This window comes from Ochotona curzoniae, unplaced genomic scaffold (assembly GCF_017591425.1).
Source record: "Ochotona curzoniae isolate NIBS_2020 unplaced genomic scaffold, NIBS_Ocur_1.0 contig_2692, whole genome shotgun sequence".
NCBI lineage: Eukaryota > Metazoa > Chordata > Mammalia > Lagomorpha > Ochotonidae > Ochotona > Ochotona curzoniae.
Window position 1 is genome coordinate 1,127,032 of NW_024465556.1, and position 21,731 is coordinate 1,148,762.

At 37.1% G+C, this 21,731-nt stretch overlaps 1 protein-coding gene and 1 long non-coding RNA gene across 2 annotated transcripts in view; one reads left to right on the top strand and one right to left on the bottom strand.

Moving 5' to 3' along the window:
* Positions 1-21,731, top strand: part of RNLS (renalase, FAD dependent amine oxidase) — a 234,321-nt gene that overhangs the window by 77,617 nt on the left and 134,973 nt on the right. The gene's annotated exons all lie outside the window — the stretch shown is intronic.
* Positions 15,643-21,731, bottom strand: part of LOC121153317 — a 387,354-nt gene continuing 381,265 nt past the window's right edge. Inside the window, exon 8 of the long non-coding RNA XR_005883383.1 lies at positions 15,643-15,839. This is a non-coding gene — a long non-coding RNA (uncharacterized LOC121153317). The remainder of the gene's footprint in view (positions 15,840-21,731) is intronic.

Consider the following 21,731-nt stretch of genomic DNA (forward strand, 5'->3'; position numbering starts at 1 on the left):
TGTCAATAGCTGAAATGAATAGTTACTTGGCATGACAGCTTTGGAGGAAAGCTATTAAGACCTTAAATTTTTTTTATAGTTGTATTTTTTGTATCATAACAATTTTTCAAACTTGTATTCAAGAATTTATATAGACTTGGTTTTAATTTTAATTAAATATATGAGCCTTTTCAATTCTTAGGCATAATATCAGATATTGATCAACATCTTTTGCTTTAAATATGGATATCCAGCTTTTCTAGAATATAAATTAGTGTTTTTCCACTGAACTTCCTTTGAACATTGCCCCAAATCAGTTGCCTTATTATATACATGAGGGTGTTACTGGACTCTTTATTCTGCTTCACTGACCTCATTGTCTATTTTTACTCCAATACCACTTTGTCTTGGTTTCTTCTAGTTTTACAGTAGGTCTTGAAATCTAATATTTCTCCAAATCTTTTCTTCCTTTTGAAGTTTTGTAAAGTTGAGGTGCTTTCAATTTCCTTATGAGTTTTAGAGCAAGTTTCTCAGCTTTTACAAACAATCTCTGAGGTTCTGATTGGGATCATGTATTATCCGTAGGCCAATTTACATATCATGGACACTCAGCATTGTTGAGTGCTCTGACTCATGAATAAGCATCAAATAATATGAAATGCTTAGAGATAATTCTGATAAAATATGTGAGATAAATACACGAAAACCATAAACTATAATGAGAAAACGTAGTCTTTTAAAATGGAAACTGATTCTTCAGCTGGCCATTTAAAATTTTTCCATTTGCATTTTTACATGCAATTTTTTGTTTTTCCCTATTTAGATGTGTACTAGTTGTCTCTACTTTTAGTTGCAAATGGAAAAATGATTGAAGGAAATTTTAGAAAAGTAGTATTTATAAATATTCTACTCCTTTAATCAGTAGCTACAAAATAAGACACCTGAAGGGTTTGTAGGAAAATAAAATTAAAATAAATGAATTTTAGTATAAAATGATTTAAATGTATGCATAAATTTTCATACTACATATTATCCGTGAACTTTTTGAAGGTATGTAACAATAGTCAGGAAATTTGTCTTTCTCTTCTTTCATTTTCCTTTGCCTTGACACTTTTCTCATTATCTTCTGTGAAAGCAGTCATGGAAAGAAGATGTGAGACTGAATTTTTTTTGTCCTTTTATTACAACTTTTTATGGGAAATAAGATACGTACTGCTGTGTTTATGATTCGTCTATATCTGTCCTGTCCTCATTCATTGTCATTGTTGTAGATGAGTGAGAGTTGACAATACTGAAGAATCATTTAAATGTCAAGTGCTGATTTCTAAATCTGTCAGTTTTGTCAGTGAATACTCAAAACACATGTGCAGTTCTCAAGAGAAAGCCTGTCTTTTGGAAGAAGAAATTATCCTAGAGAGGATATGATGGGAAATATCATTATGCTCTTAAAGCTGTATATATGAAATATTAAAAAATTATTAAAAATTCATGGAAAATAGTGAAATGAAGAGGGAGATTTGAAGGAGGAAGGATGGTAATCAACTACAGCTGTCTTCCTAGAATATTATAGGAAATTCATTGAATTTGTTATCTTTATAAAAACAATTTTAAAAACAAATTTGAAATTGGTTAAATTACCTAATAGAGTTGACTTAATCATTAAGATTGAAACAATTATTGAAACCCTCAGTTTCTGTGGTGTTTCATCTTTTCATTTTAAAATATTTATTTACATAAGCAGAACAAATGTCATGTATTTCACAATATAGATTTGGAGCATAGTAACACTTCCCAACCTGTTACCTTCCTGCCCATTTTTCTCACCGACCCTCCACCTCCCTTATTTCTTGTTTTTTTTTAAGAATCTGGATGGGTCGGGGGGAACCTTTCTCAACAGACTAGACAAAGGTTTTCAGCAATAGTCGAATCTAAAATGTCAATTTTGCTCATATAGATTACATTTTTTGGTACTTTCTGTGTTAATCACCACAGATCAGAGAGAATATATCATATTTGTCTTTTGAAGACTGGCTTATTTCACTAATTGTAATTTCCAATTGCATCCATTTGTTGCAAAAGATAGGATTTCATTCTTGTTTTGATTGAGTAGTTTTCCATAATTAAATGTACCACATTTCTTTACATAGTCATACATTAGTGGGCATCTGGGTTGATTCAATTTCTCAGCTATTGTGAGTGAAACTGCTATAAACATGAGTGTACAAATTGCTGATTTTGTTTGAGTAAATTCTCAGGAGTGGGATGGCTGGGTCATATGGTAGATTTGTTTTCAGGTCTTTGAGGAATCTTCATATTGTCTACCTTAATGGTTCTACTTGTCTACATTCCAACTAACAGTGGATCAGGGTACCTTTCTCCCCACCTCCTTGCCATCATATATCTTTTTTCATTTTTGGAAGATAGCCATTTCCATTCCTACTGGGATGAAATAAAACCTTTGTGGCTTTGATTTGCCTTTCTCTAATGGCTATTCATGCTGAGCATTTTTAAGCTTTATTTATTGTTTGAGCCTTTGTATTTCGTCCTTTGAAAAATGTCCTCTTTATATCCTTTTCCCATTTCTAAACTGTTTATTTTGTTGTTTAGTTTCTTGAGCTCTTTATAAATCCTGGATATTAATATTCTATCAGTCACATAATTTGCAAATATTTTCTCCCATTCTGTTGGTTGTCTCTTCACTTTGTTGACAGTTTTCTTTCGTAGAAGCTGCTTAGCTTAATATAATCCCATTTATTTGTGCTTTAATTGCCTGTGCTTCTGGCTTCTTCTTCGATGATGAGTATGACTTGCTGACTGTCCTCCATTATTTTCATCTAGTAATTTGATGGTATCATATTGTAGATATGGATCCTGAATCCATTTAGAGCTGATTTTTGTATCAAGTTTAAGGCATGCATACTTCATACTTCTGATCTAATTTTCTTAGCACTGTTTGTTGAACAGTGTCCTTTCTCCCTGGTTTGAGTTTGCTTTGCTTCTCAAAAATTAGTTGGTAGTAGATGTGTGGTTTAGTGTCTTGAATTTCCAATATTGCATTGATCGACATTTCTCTGTGGCAATATCTGTCCTTTTGAATACAGCTGCCCTGCAGTTCGTCTTGAACTCTTGGATTGTGAAGCGTTCAGCTTTGTTTTTGTTGTTTATTCCAGATCTCTTGTGTTTCCATGTGAATTTTAGCATCATTTTCTTCTAGATCTGAGAAGAATATCAGATATTTTGATTTGGATTCTATGGAATTTCTAACTTGGTTTTTGTAGTATAGATGTTTTGATGATATTAATTTTACCAATCCATGAGCATGGTGAATTTTTCCACTTTTTGGTGACATCTTCTATTTCATTAATATTTTATCATTTTCATGACAGAGAACTCATATCCTTGATTAGTTTTGTTTCAACATGTTTAAATGGTTCTTGCAACTGTTGTGACTGGGACTGATGCTACAAGTTTTTTCTCAACCATGGAATTATTTGTATACAAAGGCTCTTGATTTTTGTGTGTGTGTGCTAATATTATATACTGCACTTTTACCAAAAAATGAGTTCCAGTAGTTTCTTAACATAGCGAATCATCACATTATGTAGAGAGAATAACATCATCTGCAAACAGTGATAATGTGACTTCTACCTTGTAATTTGTATCTCTTTGATTTCCTTTCCTTGCATAATGGCTCTGGCTAAAGCTTCTCAGAACATATTGAACAAGCAGCAAAATGGGCATCTTTATCAGGTTCCAGGTCTTAACCTAAATGTTTCCTAGCTTTCACCCATTCAGTATGATGCTGGCTGAGGGTTTTTCATATATTGTCTTGATTGTGTTGTGAAATGGTCCTTTACCCAATTTGTTTACGCTTTTTTTTAAATCATGAAAGGGTGTATACTTTATCAAATGTTTTCTGTATCTGCTGAGTTGATCATATGGTTTTTATTCTCCAGCTCCTTAATGTGGTGTATTGCATTTCTTGCTTTGCATATGTTGAACCATCCCACATGCCAGGGATAAATCCCAGTTGGTCTGAGTGAATGGTTCTTTCTAACGTGTAATAGAGTTGAATTAGCTAATATTTTGTTGAAGATTTTTGCATCTATATTTATCATGGATATTGGTTTATTCTCTTTCTTTATTGTGTCTATTTCTGGATTCAGAATTAAGATGATTCTGGACTCAGAGGAGAAGTCTGGGAGGATTCTCTCCCTTTAGTGGTTTTGGATAGTTTGAGGAGAATTGGAGTTACTTCTTCAAAAGTGTGTAGGGTGGGGCAAAGATGGTGGAATAGGGTAAGGACAAGTTTAAGCAGATGGAGAACCATTAGCCAAGGTGAAGTGGAGGGGACATGATTCTGGGAAATAAGTGAGGACAGAGAGAAACCTGGAAACCCATGAACACAGGAAAGCAGCAGAGAGAGTGGAACAGTGTTGCAGTGACCAGATAACTCAGTAGTGATCAGCAATGAGAACTCCGTCAGTGGCAAGGTGGGAAAGGGTGTTCATTGAAGGTGAACTCAGGCATAGAACACATCCTGCTGATTTGCTTAATCTGACCAAGAGTAGCAGCACAGGCACTCACAGCCAAAATAAGCAAATGGGATGGCATGAAACTAAGAAGCTTCCATGCTGCAAATAAAATGATCAACAAAGTGAAGAAGCAGCCATCAGAGTTGGAGAAAATCTTTGCACACTACACAGCCAATAGGGGAGTTTTTTGTCTAGTTGTTCTGTTGATAGATGAAAGTGGGGTGTTGAAAGTAGAGTGTTGAAATCCCCTCTTATTGTTGAATTGGAGTCTAGGTGTTTTTTTGGATCCATTAACTTTGTTTTAAATTGCCAGACACTCAGGCATTGGGTGCATATGCATTTATTACAGTCCAATATGGCTGTTTAATTGATCCTTTAGTCATCTTACTTGGAGACTTTCTGCCTTCACATTCTTTCATAATGATGACTCTGATTCTCTGCTTCTGTGTGTAGCACATCCTTAAGCATCATTTGTCCGTCTGGGTGATTAGTGATGAATTCTTTCTGTTTTGTAAGGTTTTTATATTATCTCCCTTTATAAACGAGAGCTTTTCAGGGTGTAGTATTCTGGGTCGACAGTGCTCAGGTGTGCTGCAGCAGTCCAGAGTGATACCCAGGTTGGGCACAGTAGCTGTCCTCTATTGTCAGCCAGTGGGAGGGTATGATCTCATTGTTGGTATATCACTGCCTGATCTCCTCTCTGCCCAGGTTATAAATGCTCAGGGAGAGCCTGTGTTGGGAACACATCTGCTCATGCATTCACAAGGATGGCAGAACAGAACCATCAGCAATGGTCCACCCCAGGCTATCAGGGAGTGCTGAGCCTCTGAAGGCAAACAGAGATAGAGTGATTGCTCAGAATCCCAACCTCATTCCATGCTTTATGTGCATATTTTGCATTGAATTAGCACTGGCACGGGAAGCAGGAGATCCACTCTTTATCCCATTAGGATGTTCCTTACATAGAGACTGTCAAGGCATTCCCAGAGCCAGATGCCTGTTTGAGAGCAAGTGCCATCTTAAGGTGTAACAATCTCCCAGGACCCTTGTGGGGGAATTCTAAGCCAGAAATGTGCTCTTGTTTCCCAGGTTTAGGTTGGCCCTCTGACCCATGTTTTGCCACATGTTAGATTCAAAGTCTGTGTGATGTTTATGAAATCTGTAAATGACATTATAGATTCAGTAACCATCAGTTTAAAAACAATTACAGCTGACAGGAAAATTCTCTAAGTAGTGTTTACCAAAAAAAAAAAATCCATCTTTAGGAAAATGAAATAAAAGGAACTTTTGCCAGCATTTCTTGGGGCCTAATATGGACTGAGCCCTTGAGCCTTAGAATACAAAGATGAAAAGTCAATACCTTAATCTTTAGAATTTTGAGTAGTGGCTAAGGGAGAAGACATACCTAGAAAGTGTGCTTTCCCAAAACAAAAATTGTAAAGTGGACCAGCCTGGGCAGAGGCAAACAAGTAAGTGCTTTGCAGTGGACTATTAGCATATCATAATTGAAAAACTTTTGAGTCTTGAGGATGGAACCGATACTCACACAAGATATGTGTATAACTTCAGTCTCGTCAGCAGCTGATCTTTATACAATTACAGCAGTCCTATCTAGGAATTCGGTTTAAAAATTAAAACCAGAATGTTTTAGAGCAAGAAAATAGAGGACGCATATTAGTGGCTGCATTTCACAAGAAGGCAGCTTTCACAGATGTAGTCCAGGCAAGTTACTAAACAGTGAACAAACAGCAAAAATAAAATGCAACAACAAAAGCTTTCAAGGGGAAAAGTCAGAATCCTGAGTCATTAAAATATCCTACTTAAAATGTTCAATTTTCAACAGAAGTTAAGACATGTAAAAAAAAAAATAGTGTGACTAAGGAAAAAAGCTATTGGTGGAAGCTGTCTCTGAGTATTCCCAGATGGTGGATTTAGTAGACAGAGACTTCAAAGCAACTATTACAAGCATGTTCCCCAAACTCAATGATTTTAGGGTTTAAAGAATTATAGGATATGACTCAGCAAGTAATAAATGAGGAGATAGAAATTATAAAAAGAAAAAAGCATCTAATGGAAATTCTGGATTTTAAAATGGAACCTGAAATAAAAAACTCACTATATCAGTCATCTGGTTTGAGATGGAAGCAGAGAGAATCAGTGTCTTCGCCATCAGTCAATAGAAATGATCCAATCTAGAGACCATAGAAAGGGGGAGAAAGGCTGACAGGAGATGAGGAGTTCCTGGGCTCTGCAGTGGGCATTGAAGACATGTGGGACAGCACTGCATATATTAGTACACAGGTAACAAGAAAAAGAAAGTAAGAAAATGAGTGATGCAGGATTGGCCAAAATGTTCCTAAATTTGAAAATCAACATTACAATCAGAAACTCATTGAACCCCAAGTCTGTACAACTTGAAGCTCATGCTGGTCAATTGGTTGAAAATAAGAAAAAAAAACCCTGGAAATCAAGAAGAAAAAAAATCTGGAAATAAAGAATTGATGCAATTAAACTTCTCAGGTGAAAGAATGGAGTGCAGAAACAAATTGAATGAATCAAGAATAAAAATGGAATAAGAATTTATGAAACAAAACTAGCCTTAAAAACTGTATTAAGTATCAAAGACTAAAAGAATTACTTCCTTTTTGAATTTATCTTCTTTAAAAAGGCAAAGAGACAGATATTTCCTTTATGGGTTTATTCTGCAACTTCTTTAAACACCCAGGACGGAATCAGGCTGAATCCAGGAACCAAAAGTTGATCGGAATCTCCAACATGGTGGTAGGGAACCAAGAGCTCAAACCATTATCTGCTGCCTGTCATGATGGATCACTGTAGGAAGCTAGAATGGAAGCAGAAATTGGAAGCTGTGACTTGAGCCTAGCACTCTGATAACATCATGGAAGCCTCCCAGCTGCCAACCACTATGCCCAATGCCTGCCCTGAGAGAATTAATTTTGTACAGGCCTGCCTTAGAAGAATGTCAGGAAGTGTTTGATAACTCAAGTTTACACAATAAGATGGAAGGTGGGGCAAGTATTTGGCACAGTTTTAAGGTGCCCCTTGCGATGCTTACCTCCTGTATCAGAGTGCCTGTGTCCAAACCCAGCTCCAGTTCCATTCCCAGCCGCCTGCCCACGCAGACCTGGGAGGCAGCAGCGACAGCTCAAATGTCTGGGCCCATGTCATGCATATTAAAAACCATGACTGAATCCCTAGCTGCTGACTGACCTGACCCAACCCCTGCTGCTTTTGGAGATTTGGGAGATGAACCAGTGGAGAATAGATCCCTGTCTGTCTGGTACTCTCTGTATCTTTCTCTTTGCCTTTGAAATAAACAAAATTATATTTATGGAGGGGGGGGGAGGCACCAAAAATTATGTTTATAAGGAGAAAATTCACAGAAAAAAAATGTGTTCTATGCTTCAAATGCCATTTTTCCATGAACTTTTTGAGGAATCCTCAGATGTAAGTTAGTATAAAGGCACTACATGTATATAAATGGTCCTTGGTTTCATGAGGTCTTAATGTATGACATTCGGCCTTATCGTGGTATAAACATGCTATGTATTCAGTGGAAATTGTACTTTGGATTGTGAATTTTGATTTGTTTCATAGGCTAGCTGAATGAAGTCTTACACAGTTTTATTCTGAGTTATAGCTCCTAGCCAGGCACCCAACGAGGGGAGTAAACTACTCTCAAAATGCAGAGTCCAGGATTGCAATGCTGTTATGTTTGACAGTAAGATGTGTTAAATACACTTTCAGCTTACAATGGGTTCTTGATAACACTTCATCAAAAGTCACAGAAGATATTTACTCTGCTCATACCGTGACTTCTAAAAACATGCTTCTATAATTATTAAAGTTATTGCTGAATCTACTACTGTTAGGTTCGTATATATTTACACTCATATATATGACAGGAACAGCAAAAAGTGAGGGAGAAGATGGAATTATAAAGGAGCCATTTTCTATATTTAATGGCAATTATAACTAGTAATTTGACTATGAAAATTCAAGATACATAATTATGTTATTCATTTAGAAAATGACTCCAAGTAAAATCATTTTTTTAAAAGAATATAGAAATTAAAATGATGCACCAGAGACATACTTAGGAATAAAAAGGCAGTAAATGAGTAGTAGGATAAAAGGACAAAAGACATGAAACAAATTGAAATGAAAATTCAGCCATGCTGATTAAATGTAAATGTTCTAAACATTTTCATCAAAAAGCATAGACTGGCAAATGAAAGTAAAGATGCTATCTATAGAAACAATTTACATTCAAAGGCATATGTAGACTAGATGGATGGAAAAGATGTATCATGTAAGCAATAACTCCCCAAACTCTACATAGATGTATCAGTATCAGAATAAATAAACTTTAAAAAAAAATTATGCTTACTCTGAGGTGTAGAAAGATAGAGGGCCTTCCTCTTTGTTGGCTAACTTTGCCCTAGAGTGACCTGGGTTTAATCTGAGAGCTGGGCACTCAAAATAGGTATCCCACGTGAACGGCAGAAAATCAACTACTTGAGTCATAACTGTTACATTCCAGTATCTGCATCAGTACAGATATGGAAGTAGAGCCCATCTGGTACCATGATGTGGAGTGTAGGCTTCCCTTCCTCACAAGAATTCATCACAATTCCCACTATTTGGTGACAGTATCAACAAATGATAAATAGAAATTAATAACAAAGAACAGGAAAGACAAAATAAAAAGTAAAAAAAAATAACTACTATTTCTTATGTGTAGAACAAAGATTCTACACAATGATCCCAGAGAGCTCTTGTACCTTTAGTTAACATTTTTTTTTGTAGTCTCTGAATTATCACAGGTTAGGTAAAATATGTAATAACTACGTTTTTCACAATGATTCACCCAACTGAACCTAATCATTTCCAGTTGCACCCATTCAGTTGCAAAAAAGGCACCATTCTTTCTATGAGCAATTTTCATTTTGTATATGTATGGCATTTTCTTCATCCAGTCATACGTTAATGGGCATCTGGGTTGATTTCATTTCTTAGCTATTGTGAATTGAGCTGCTATAAACATGAGTGTGCAAATTACTATTTCAAATGGTGATTTAATTTCTTTTGGGTAAATTCCCAGGAGTGGGATGGCTGGGTCATGTGGTAGATCTGTTTTCAGATCTATGAGGAATCTTCCTAATGTCAACCTTACTGGGTCTACACTCCCACCAGTAGGTTAGGTACCTTTCTCCCCACCTCCTTGTCATCATTGATTTCTGGTTTTTTTTGGATGATAGTGTTCTAACTGGGATGAGGTGAAGCCTGATTGTGGTTTTGATTTACATTTCCCTGATGACTTGTTATGCTGAGCATTTTTTTCTCATGTGTTTGACCATTTGCACTTTATCCTTTTAAAATTTCCTGTGTTTGTCCTTTTGTCATTTCTCCCTGAATTATTTGCTTTGTTGTTGTTTTGAGCTATTTATAGATCCTGATATTAATCCTGTATTAGTTGCATAATTTGCAGACATTTTCTTTCTGTTGGTGGTCTCTTTATTTCCTTTGCTGTGCCTAGGTTAATATAATCCCTTTGTTTTTGTTTTGACTACCTGTGCTTTTGGGGTCTTTGCCACAAAGTCCTTGACTATATCTATATTTGAGAGTTGCCTTGCTATTTTCCCTCAAGTATTCAGTGGTATCAGGTCATAGATTTAGATCTTTGATCCATTTAGAGTTGACTTTTGTAAAAGATGTATAGTAGGGATTTTGTTTCAGAATTCTGCACATTTAGATCCAACTTCCCAAGCACCATTTGTTGGAGAAAGTATCCTTTCTCCTTGCTTTGATTTGATTCACTTGTCAAAAATTCATTGGTTGCAGATATTTGGGTTAATGTCTGGGATTTCTAATTTATTCATTGATGTTTTGAATGCTGCTCTGTAATATGTCTTAAAGCTGCATTGGGCACAATACTCGAGTTTATGTTGTTTAAGATCGCTTTAACTCTTTGGGGTCTCTCGTGTTCCCATAGGCATTTTAACATTGTTTTTCTAAATCTGAAAAGAAAGTCATCAGTATTTTGGTTGGGATTGGGTTTGTACATTTTGATATTAATTCTACCAATCAACGAACATAGCAGGTTTTTCCATGTTTTGGTGTCTTCTATTTCTTTTAATGTTTTGTAATTTTAACTGTAGGTCCCTCACATTATTGGTTAAATTTATTTCAGTGTATTTAAATGTTTTTCATCTATTGTGAATGGGACTGATCTTACAAGTTGTCTCTCAGCTAGGGTGTCACATATAATCTATATAGAATTCTCTTTTAACACTACTTTTGTGTCTCATAAGTTTTCATATATTCTGTCATCCTCATTGTTTTCTAACAATTTTTTTTATTTCCTTTTTAACATGTACAATCCAGTGTTAATTCAGTCATGTTTGCTCAGTTCTGTTGTTATACTTTCTAGGGCTTCTTTTGTTGTTGACTTACAGTTTAATTCCATAATGGTCAGAAAAAGTACATGGTATAATTTCCATTTTTTAATGATTTACTGAAGCTTGCTTTATGGCATGCAGTCTATCTAGTTTTCATGAACTGATGAATGAAATATGTATTCTGTATCTCTGGCATGGAATGTTTTATAGATAATAATCTGTCCATTGATGAAAATGGAGTATTCAGGTCTCCCATTATTATTGCAGTGGTGTCTGTTTTTCCCTTTTGATCCAAAAGTAATTGTTTTAAGTATCCAGGTGCTCGGACATTGGATGTATACACATTCACAGTAGTTACTTCTTGTTGATTTGATCCTATGATTACTATGCAATGCTGTTCATAAAGTCTAATTTTTAGGGTATTAGAATGACTACACCTGATTGTCTTTCCTTTCTTTCCATTGGCAGGGAATATTTTTCCCTCCTTTCACTTTAAAACCTTATGTATATTGGTTGGTGGGGCAATCATTCATTTCTCACATGCACATTTTAAAATATTTATATTTAACTGTGAAAAGCTTAAGTATAGTGTATTGTAGTGAAACTCATTTCTGATCATGCTTATTTTGGCTTCCTGTCTTTCCTGTTCTTGAATATCCCTTTCTTTCTCCATATTAGGGAAGTTTTCAGTTATTATTTCACTGAACTGGGTTTTCAAACAAATATTTTTTATTAGAGGGGCAAATTTACAGAGTAAATTTACAGGGCAAAATATTCCATCCACTGGTTTATTCCTCAGTGATTGGAGCTGAGCTGATCCAAAGCCAAGAGCTTCCAGATATTCCAGGCTATAAGCAGGGAACTGCATTGGAAGTGCAGTGGGATGCTGATATTGCAAGGTGAAGGATTATCATGTGGAGCTACCATGCAAGCACCTGTATGTGGCCTTCGAATCCAGTCTCACTTTCCATAACTTCAGGAACTCCTGAGACATAGGCTTGGTCATTTGATGATGTCATGTAACTCTTGGACATGTTTTTGGTTTTGTTCAATTCTTCATCTCACTTTTGTCTGAATTTTTTCCCAGTATCTTCTAGCTCAGATTCTTTCTTCCTTTCCAACTCAGTTGTTAAAACTTTCCACTATATTTTTAATTTGGCATACTGAATTCATTTCAATTTGATTTCTCTTCAAAGTTGCCATCTTATGGGAGAGCTTTTCCTTCATGTCTTGAAAGTATTTTTTTAACTACTGCATCTCCCTGTTTTGGGATAACCTCATGATCATTGTTTTTGAATTCATATTTAAGCATTTCATCAATTTCTTCATCTTTTTCATTCATAACATTGTGGTGGTGGTGCATTCCTGTGGGGGAGTCATATTGCCTCAATTGCCCATGTTTCTATGTGTCTCTGCTTGTTTTTGATCGTCTACCAGCCCTAGTCTTACTCTTCTGATAACTTTTATCTTTGAATGATGTCTTTTGGCTTGGTATCATGACTACTCCTTCAGTGGATATCTGGATGTATGAATGCGGTGTAGGTAGCCTGCTGAGTTCTGATCTCAAGAGTTGGATGAGAATCCAGGTGGGGAATGGTGGGTCCTCCTGTCTTTTCAGCACTGGAGAAGCAGTGATGTCAACTCTGGGAGAGTCCTGCCTGACCTCCTTTCTTTCGAGGCCGTCCTTGCTGAAGGTAGCCCACAGTAGCTAGAACCCCGTCATTGCCAGCACACGCAAACACAATAGATCTCTGAAGTTCTCTGTGTGCCTAGCGACCAACCCATATAGCACATAATCATTCAGGGACTAAATTCCCACATTGTGTTGAAGACTCCACAGTTACAGGGCGCTGAAGCTCCCTTCAGCTGCAAGAGACTGTTTGCTGAAGTTGGGAGCAGCGTTTCTTACTCCACCTTTTTTGGGTACTCTGCCTTAGCTCACACAGCCCCTCCTCTCAGGGCCTGTTGAAAAAATGGTAGGAATTGGGGTGTGTCTACATGCCTCCACCATCAGGTGCCCAGTTCTGACAAAGTCAGAGGGGAGCATGGATTTAGCCATTCCACAGAACCCACTAATTGAATGAGCAGTGCAAAGTCATGCCTATACCACAGTGCAGGAGCAGTAGCTGGCATTCAGACTGGGGACTTCACCACTGGTTATGGCACCCTGTAGAATGGGAGAAAGGAGTAGGTTCCTCCACCTACAGTTACCTGTTAGGCTCTTTGTCTTGCTCCAGCACTCCTCCAAACCCACAGTGAGTGTGGGTCGTGAGATTCTAGGCCTGTGCTGTCTGCATTCAGCTCCTGTTTTTCCGTAGGCCCAAGCATCTGCCTCTCCTGTGACCCCCGACACAGTGACTTGGCTGAAATGGTGGTGAGGCACTGACCTGCCCTGCCCAGTCAATCACAAGGAGTGCTTGGCGAGTTCTTTCTTCCCATCTCATGGAGTTTCACTATTTTGCTCTGCTTCCTAGCAGGAAATTTCTTTCAGCTAACTCTCTGGAGACATATCACTCCCCATTTCTCTGCAGGTTAGTAGCTGCTCACTGCCAGGCACAGCCACGTTAAAAAAAAAAAAAAGGCAGCAACCCAGTTTTCATCAGCATCCTCATCCCACCATCATCTTCATCCCACCATCATCTTCATCCCTATTCTCATTATGTAAAGCATCATCACCATCATTGTCATGTTCTCCATGTTTCTCTCCATCGTTGGCATTACTGTCATCTCCGTTATACCCATTTCCACCCTCATCTCTAACTTCAGCATTGTCTCCCTCACCTTCTTCCATCTTGTAACTTTTGGTGTGAATGGAAGCAAATATTTAGTTTCCATCATTGCCTGAAGGTGATGGTATCTGCTTTGCTGCCTTGTTACCTATCTGCTAACAAATCCTGAATATCAACACTTAGTAACAAATAAACACAAATAATAATTTTCTGAATAGTTGTTAACTTAGATCGTATTGTATCATTTTAATAAGATAGTTGTCTGTCGCCGAATGATATTGATACAAACATAATTTTTGAATTAGTCTTGTTTTTGATTAATCCTAAAATGATGGGCATTGTAGTATAGTGAGTTAAGCTGCTACTCAAATAGTTAATTTAACCGAAATTATGGTCAAGGTTCTGTAATCTATTTCTAAAGAGTCTACATGAAAGAGTTGAGATAGGAAAGAGTAGTCATTTCTCCATTCTTGGATTGCCAAAATACTGGGGCAAATAGATACAAAAACTCAAACTAGGCATAAATAGCAAAGGCAGTGTTGTTCCTAAGATTAACTGAAATCAAGTTTAAAGTTCTCTTGAGTAGGAGCTATAGCTGTTTAAATGCTTTATGCTGTGCATATCACAACAGCTAAGTGAACAATCATAGTAAGGTCCCTTTTTTGAGAAGTCAGCCTATTGTATCATTTCTTTGTTAAGATTTATTTATTTTTATTGAAAATTCAGATATACAGAGAGGAGAGAGAGAGGAAGATCTTCCGTCGCTGATTCACTCCCCAAGCGGCTGCGACGGCTGGAGTCGAGCCAATCCAAAGTCAGGAGCCAGGAGCTTTCTCTGAGTCTCCCATGCAGGTGCAGGGTCCCAAGGCTTTGGGCTGTCCTCGACTGCTTTCCCAGGCCATAAGCAGGGAGCTGGATGGAAAGCCAGGTCTCAGGGATTAGAACCAGATCCCAAAGGGGATCCCGGTGCACTCAAGGCAAGGACTTTAGCTGCTAGGCCATCGCACTGGGCCGTGAAGATGAGTTTTTTTTAAAACACCAAGTTAGTGAGGACCTTATTTCTGTTTTGAAATACTGCAAGATTATTTATAAAGTAGCTTAGATGTTGCTTTTCACTATGTTGTTTTCCCATTAATCTGCTTTTCTATGGGAGTGGTATTGAAATTATTCTCTTATCCCCTTTCTGGTGATACGAACTTCACCAAGATTCTGGGAGATGGGGAGAGTGTACCGAGTGGAAAAATATATGAATCACTAGCCAGTACTCATTTGCAAATTGTTTACTAGCCAATGATAGGTTAGACATTTGGAATAAAGATGTAAAAACTTTTACACTAATTTCATGTTGTTTTGGTAGTCTTAGATGATACCTGTACTTAAAAAAATCCTAATCTTCAGTTGAATTCAAAGTTTTAGAAAAATGTTAAGACAGCAAAAAATAAATTCAATCCTTCAGCATATGGGTTTATAGAGCTGCAATTCTGAGACCTTAAGTGATATACTATAAAGTGACATCTTATTCTTAGGTTAGTTTGAGAGGAACTGATTTGAAATTATGTATGTTCCACTCAGGACTTTTGAGAATTACATTCTGAAGTTCAGGTAAATGTAGTGCACATCATCTTGTCTCCTGAGCTCATAAACCCTTGGATTTGTAGAGGATTTGCCCAAAATTGTGATTCTATGGAGGATGCATCATAAAAACTATTTCACAGCTGTTTTTAACTTTTCAGTCACTGCTCACATTAAGGAACTTGAAAAGGTTATGGTAATTAGAACTAAAAGAGTATTTTAGTATAAAAACATCTTGAAATTTATGTATGGTGTTTTCATGAGACGTATGTTCCATGAACTGTTTGATAGACTGGTTTGGTAGCTCCAGTACAGCACTATTGTTGTCAAAACTTAATTTTCCCCTTAGTTTTAAGTGTCTGGAGCATAGCCCACAGTGTTGCTGTGATAACCAATGTCAACATTTTTTTAAATTCCTTACGTAATTTTTATTTTTTTAAAAAAAGGCTGACAAATGCTCAAGAGATAAAACCGCATCCCCTGGAAGCCAGAGGCCATGTTTTCCCTAAGGTTCTGAATCTTCAGAGAGATGATATGAAGGGTGTTTCTGCAGTTCCTCTGAGGGAAGTCTTGACAATAATTGCTTTCAATCACTTCTTGGCCTAGGAAGCAGAGATTAGGAATCAGTGTTGGAATGAATTTGAAATGGAAAGGTAATTTTAGGGCTACTTCTAGAAGATGGAGGAAAAGAAAGGGAAACTGTGATTTTTTTAAAAAAAAAATTGTTGTTGCAGTGGTACTTAAAGAAACTTAAGAAGTGGCCCTTGAAATACTATCAAATATCAGAGGCTCTAAAGCTAGCATCTCATCCCAGTAACAATTCTTATGGTGGAGCCTGCTTCACTTCCTAGCAGATTGGTTTCTCTTATTTTTTAAGCCAGCTTTTTCTATTCCAGATTTCTTTCCTTTGAGTTCAATAAGATTAAACCAATTCCGTTGGTACCTGGTTATCACTTACAGCTTAGGGCAGCTATGAAGTGTGGAGGAGGTGGAAATCCCAATGAAATTGTTCAGTCTTGATGAACATGGAAACAGAACTTCAAGTTTGTGGGAGCCCCAAGGAGACCCCATTGTTCCTCCCCGAGTGCACATCCTTCCTCACCCCTCATCACATCTCTCATAGCGTACTCTTTCTCTTCTGTCGGATCTGTTTCCCCATTGTCTGCCCCACCCTGCTGTCTTCCAGTTAATGCAGCAGTCTGCTATCTTAGGCATGGGAAAGCTGATAGCTCTCTGCATCTCTGCACTACTCTTTATTTCCCCTTTCCTGTTGTTGTGAAGTTCTTATGCAAGGTATTCCATTTCCTTGCCACCTCTCCTCTCCTTGTTTCCAGGCATCTGGCTTTAATCATAATGACGGCAGCAAGAGTTGCCTGTGTGCTACTCTGCACCAGAGACAGTGCTTAGCCGTTGGCACTGTGGCTTCTCTGAACGCTCAGATATTTCTACTACTACAGCTTTGCAAATGATGTTTTCAGGCTTAGGTCAAGCAGTTTACTACACATACATTATCAGCATGGCTAGGATAGAGCCCGGGTACCATAGATGTCCGTACATTTTCTTAGCGACCTCATTGTATAGAGAGCATTTCCTATGTTTCCGAGTAAACCTCCCAACTGGAAGAGGTTACTGTAGTTCATGTAGCATATTTACTATTAGCTAGAAGTGTCATTACCTTCATACAGTACATTTGTAAATTTGTGGAAGTATTTGGTTGTGGGAATACTGGAGGTGTCAATGCAACTGACATTCCGTGTCTAGTAGAAGGCTGTAGTGGTGGGAACTGTCCTAGAAGGCTGAGAACAGCTCATGCAGCATAAGGATTATGCCTAAAAGACTAATAATACTCTCTTCAGAAACACTGATAATGAATGAAAATCTAATAGTGATTTCAGAAAGCCCTAAATAACTTCCCCGAATCTGGAGCCATAAATCAAATTGAGATCTGTTTGGCTCTAAAGCTTATGCTTATTTCACTTGATTCAACTTCATCTAACAGAACCTTGAAATATTATGTATAATTTGATTTGCTCACAGAATTATCATATTTTATATGCAACATCTCATATATAATTTGTTTAGAGAATGGTTAACTGATTTCCTGATTGAATGTTCTTTTAATACATTTAATGGGGATAGCATGTGTTACAGTATTTGCCAGCTTTTCAGAAGGATGTTAAAACTTAATGAAAGAAACCATCAAAATTATATTAAACAAAGAAAACTTCATAATTCTGGAGTGTATTTCTTCTGTACCATTAGCCAGGAACAGAAGGGACCCACTTAGGAATGAGGATTGGGACCAGTTTGCTGAAGAGGATGAGAAGAAGAAAAATGTACTTTCCATTTTATTCAATTAGTATTACATGCTGAGCTCTGAGCTGTCAGTTGCAATGTCTGCTTCTTCTTGCGTTTTAAAAGTCTCCTCCATAAACATTCCAAGGTTTAAAGAGTTGCACAAATTAAAATGAGAATCTTTGTGTAGATAAAAGCACCTCTTTAATGTACTTCCTAATATTTGGAAATTAAATAACGTAAGTATGTAATATGATAGGTCTTCCAAAAGTTCATGAAAAATACAAGTCATAAAAATATGCATCAATTAAAAATTTAAATCAACCTAAATCAACTTAATTTTTTCATCCCAGTTTTTCCCAGCAACTCTATGAATTTCTCATACTTAATATCAGTATTTGTGCTTAAGTTGTATAAATAATTAAATGTAGTCTTAGCTGCTGCAACTGCCAGGGCTGAGCCAGTCCAGAGCCAGGAGCCAGAAACATGTTCCAGATCTCCCACATGGGTATAGGGTCCTAAGGCTTTGGGCATCCTCTACTGTTTTCCCAGGCCACATGCAGGGAGCTAGATTGGAAGTGCAGCTGGGACACAAGCTGGCGCCCGTCTGGGATCCCAGTAGATGCATGGTAAAGATTTAGCCAATAAGCTATTGCACTGGGCCCAATTGTAGAAAATTTAGAAATCAAATAAAATTCTAAGAAAATATTGACCTATAGACTGAGGTATTATTTCCATAGTGTTAAATTGCTATTCTGAAAGGACATACCATTCAGCTCCAAGGATATAGGATGGGAACAAGACTTCCTGTAAGAGCAGTGATGGTCACTCCTTTCTCGTTAAGTTCTTGCAGCCATCCAGAGAAGCTCATGTGAAGAGGTGATATGCATATCAGGTAACAACGAGAGGTCCTGATGTAGAAACTTCATTTCCTTCCCAACGAAGCTGGTAGCTATTTATGTGATTCTGTAGGGATAATTTTACGACTCTGCAAGGGGCATACCCATTTACAAGAGCACCAGGCTGAGGGAATCCTAAAGTTCTGGTTCTTAGCAGTCTTTGCAATCCTCCTGGTGTAGATGTTACTTACCAGTCCAGGGTCAGTTTTAGGGTACTTCATGTTGATGTCAACCTAGTTGTCCTATCTTGTCATCGAGTAACCAGGTAATTAAAGGTTAAATTCTCATGCAGAATCGAGGATCAAGATTTTTGTTAACTTTTTATTCACATTCTTGAACATAATTGTCGAGATGTGATCATTTTTTAAACTGAATCCTCAAAAGTAGGATTGTTAAGTCAGAAAGAATAACTAGGAAACTCCTGATGAATATGAGTTCAGCTATAGAAAAGCATATCAAATCAACATGCTTTGGGGAGTATACCCTTGTCTCACTTGGTCCTCTGCCTTAACTTGTCAATATCACTTCTTGTTACTGTCTTCCTGATAATTCCCCTTCAAGCCCCGTTAAGGCATTCTGCCATTTCATTTCATTCCTTGGCTAACATTTGTGATTTAGGCTTATCCTCCAACTGGAGTGATCTCATTTTTCTAATGAATTTCATGATTTATTTTTTGAAATATATTAGACATGTTTTCTCACTTTAGAATGATGTCCAACCATGGTTCCTCCTGAACACTCTTTGAAGTAGAATTCTGAACTCACTTGTGTCCTGCCCACAGTAGTGTTCTGAAGGCTAACTCAATGCTTTTCAGGTAGTGTTATTGTTAGGTGGCTATGTCTCTGTCATAACATGTGCGATGTTTCAATAGCTAGAGATTAGCTCTGTGATGCTTTATTTCAGAGCACTTTGTTAGTCTATGGTGCAGGCACTGTTAACTGCATTGCCAGTGTCTAGACCTATACCTGCAATAATTATTGCTTGAATGAATCAGGATCAAGTAAAAAGTCATTATTCTCATGAATTACACATTTTAAAAAGGGAAAATAAATTAGAAAGAAAAACCATTAGATATAAGTGTAATGAAGCTAATTAGCACGAGGATGATGTAATCAAATACCAAGTGGCTCCTTTATATTGGGGTGGTCAAGGAAGGTTTTGCAGAAGTGTCAAGCTGGCATTAGTGTACATAGACATTAGCCATGGAAAACTTGAGAAGTTAAACTCATCAAGTAAAACAACCTCAACCTTTTTAGAAAACAAACAGTGGCTCTGTATTCTTTTTTCTTGGCATTTCTTTTTCTTGGCATTCATCAAAGACTAGCAAAACAGATAATGCTGTAAGACCAGCAAGGTGAACCTGAAGAAAGATAATGTTCAGAAACTTGTAGTGACTGGTACACCATGAATGTTGTTAAGTCATAACTCATTCTAGGCTTTGTCTCCCACCTCCTCCATGATTCTGCATCCTGATTCTCCATCTCTCCTGGTCCCAGATCATGGAAAACTATATTGATTACTATAGCCATTCCAAGCTCTTTCCTAACAGTCTTACATGAGTTCCAACGAACCTATTGAAAATATCATCTGCTCTACATTCCATTAAATAAAATTAGATAAGCAGTATTAGTGATTAAGTTTGAAAAGAACAGGGTGGAATTTATCAAATGGTTTTCTGTAAAGCTTTCTTTGACTCAAAGATCTTATTAATATACAGAATCTAATTTGACAGGTTTAGGAATGGTCAAGAAATATGCTTTTAGGTAATGCCCACTCATGCTTCTAGTCTCATGGTCCTCACTTAAATAAGAGGACATATATTTTATAGAGTATAGGCAAGGACTGCTTTGAGTTTGGGCTGCCCATTGGAATCCACTAAAGAATGTTTAAATCTCTGATGCCCATTTTGCACCCAAAATCACTAAATGTGAATTCACAATGTGGAACTCATGAGTTGTTTTTAAATTCCCAAGTGATTCTAGCGTTTGAGAAGCACTGGCTTAGGGGGCAAAGGGTTGGGAAATTTTTTTCATTCTATTTCTCAGATCATAGACCCAACTCTAAAGCCATTGATGAGGCTCTCAGTGTTCTTTTAACATCTTTACAGATTTTTTAGAGAAATGATAAAGTAGTAGTTATTTTTCCTAGGAAATCTGTGTGCTAAAAGTTTAAATTTTCTTCTTCCATTGTTTGTGCTTTCTCCTCTAAGAGAAGGATGTAGTTCTTTCTTGCCCTTAAGCTGCTGAAATTTAAACTCTTACTATTAATGCTGAATTCTTTTGAAACAATTTTTCCTTTTTTTTTTTTAAATGCTGAGCAAATTGAGGCTACACAGTAGAGGAAAGAGGAAGACTCTACTTGGCCTTTGCCTTACAGCTCAACAAAAGGAAATAATGGAGTCTGAGGTTTGGGATAAATATGGTTGTGTCATGCTAGTGTTCTTTCTAAACTCTCAACTGATGAAAAAAGATTATACCCTACTGGAGCCCACTGTAATTAACTCTCGGACATCATTTCCATTATAAATCTAAGTTTTAAGAGGTTTCTTACTCAGCTGTAAAATTTTGCTCTAGGCTATGACTTGGCTATAGACGGTTTCAGCTTGAAAGAGGTTTTTAATATAAAAAAGCTTTTTTTTTTTCATTGAGTAAGTGGTGTGGTTTCAAAAGGAATGAAGTAACCACTGTGCCTATTCTTTGCATCTTCTCTTTTTCCCAAGATTTTTTTTATTTCTAGCAAGTGAGACCTAGTTTGTTCACATATTTTCAAATCAAATGTTTAAATTATAAAACATTTGGGGGACTTTCTGAATGAAGGAAGTGCATTTTGATGGTCACTACCAAATAAAAAGGGAGACAGATGGTCTCTGCTATTTTTTAATTTGTACTTCTAGGGTGGGGCAAGACTCTTCTTTGAAGACACTGAGTCTGTTGCTCATTTTTGTCGAAGGGAGGGGTGGTTGCAAAAGAAAAAAGCTAAACCAAACAATAGGGAGTGTATTCATTATATAGGTGCTTTTGCTGAAAAATTCCCAAGTGATTTCTAGGATGTCTGTCTGAACTACATCTTAAAATAAACATTGATTAATTTCATGGCAGAAGTATTGGTTTCTGATGATTGGTATTGGAGAATTTTACTAGGAAAACCTCCCCAAGGAATCATTGCCTTTCTCTGGGATAGCTTATTCTGTTGTGAGTTTATTAAGGAGGATAATCTTAAATTTTCTCAGTGTGCATCTCTCATTGGCCTCCTAACAAATGTCCTTTTCCTTCTAAGACTGTCCCCTTTCCTTCTAAGAC